The sequence below is a fragment of the Cervus canadensis genome, chromosome 26 (assembly GCF_019320065.1).
Source record: "Cervus canadensis isolate Bull #8, Minnesota chromosome 26, ASM1932006v1, whole genome shotgun sequence".
NCBI lineage: Eukaryota > Metazoa > Chordata > Mammalia > Artiodactyla > Cervidae > Cervus > Cervus canadensis.
The window spans coordinates 1775187-1776951 of record NC_057411.1 but is presented as its reverse complement, the minus strand read 5'-3'; positions in this window follow the sequence as shown (position 1 = coordinate 1776951).

Below are 1765 nucleotides of genomic sequence, written 5' to 3'. Positions count from 1 at the left end.
ATTAAAGCAGTAGACCCTGCAGAGGGCAGAGAGCTGGAACTGGGCTCCCTGCAAGAATTTGGAAGCCAGAAATCTGCTAACTCCTTTATCCATTAACAAATACTAGGAAAGGTCTGGGAGCTATTGAGTGTTATAACAGGAAGCAAAGCAAGAAATTCACAGAAGACAAACAGGAGAGATTACAAAACCCAAAACTTGTTTTCTGAAAAGACAAGTAAAAGCAGTGGACCTCTGGGGGAGTTCCCTGGTGGCCTAGTGGTTAGGATTCCAGGCTTTCACGGCCTTGGTCTGGGTTCTATTCCTGGTCAGGAAACTGAGATCCCCGTAAGACATGTGTCATAACCAAAAAAAAAAAAAAAAAGAAAGAAATGGACCTATGGCTACACTGATCTTTTTCAAAGCATAAACAAGCCAATATTAAGGCAGAAAATAAAATAATAACCATAGGTACACTAGAGAGGGAAACAGAGTATTCTATGAATGAAGAATATTCTGGGCCAATAAAACTGAAAAATGAAATGGGATAATTTTCTAGAAAAATATGAAATACTAAAGTTTATTCAATATGAAAAAGAAGATCTGAAGAGAAGACTTAGTTACGGTTCCTATGGTCAAGCAACAAAATAATTTTGCCTTGTTTTAAAAAAAGTGAAAAAGGATAGTGCAAGAAAAGTTACCAGCCAATGTCTCTTATGACTATGCCAGCAAATACCCAAAATAAAATATCAATTCATTGACTGCAGCAATGAATTTTAAAAAAGAGGATCCAAAGGTAAATCATGCCATAATTGGAAAGGATATCTTGATACCACTAAGCATTGTTCTTAAACATTTGATGCTATTTTTCATACCATTGCCACATACAAAAAAAAAAAAAAAAAAAACCAACCCAACTCTCTCGAATGTCCCTGATTCTTTGCTGATTGGCTCCAGACTTAAAATCCTGGGTACTGTGAGCTGAGCCAAAAACATAGTTCCAGGTCCTAGATGCTGGAGCACAGAGGAAAGTATATGTTGGTCGTTTCAACTCTTACAATGAACACAGGTCTTGCCTTTGGCCAAGATTCAAACAATAGGGAATCCCCCAACAGGAAGGTATTTCAGATGCTCGATGGCAATAAATAAATTAATTAAATAAAAAATTTAACTCCACAAATACGAAAGAAATTAAAAAAAATTTTTCCTCTTCCCGAAAGATAGCATGTTCAAATGATTTTTTTTTTGTTGTTCAAATGATTTTTATGGGCAGTTTCTGTCAAATCATCAATTATAAAATTGTTTCAAATATTTCAATTTTCCCACATTAAGCTATACATTCACGGCAATCCCAATCCAATTTCCATTTAGATATTTCTGGGGAAATTGAAAAACTGATTCTAATGTTTAATTGAAAAAAATAAATGTTTGAGAAGAGTCAAGAAACCCTGAGATAGATGAGAGAATCACTCTTCAGGATGTGAAGATGTATTATGAACCTATAATAAATGTAAGCATTATACAAAATATCCATGGAAAGAGAAGAAAGTTACTGAAGAGACCCATGCTTTTGTAGGAACCTGCAGTATGATAGAGAGGGCATCTTCTTCTAATGACTCTGAGAAGCCTTCCTGAAGGTGACAGAGGAGGCATTTGGTAATTACAGGAAATTAAAAGTAATGAGGAAACTGGACATGTTTTCTACAATTCCCAGTTCAAAAATCACCATGAGGATTTCCCTAAACCTTTATTGCAAGTTCTTTCTTTAGAATATAGATAAATGGATGCT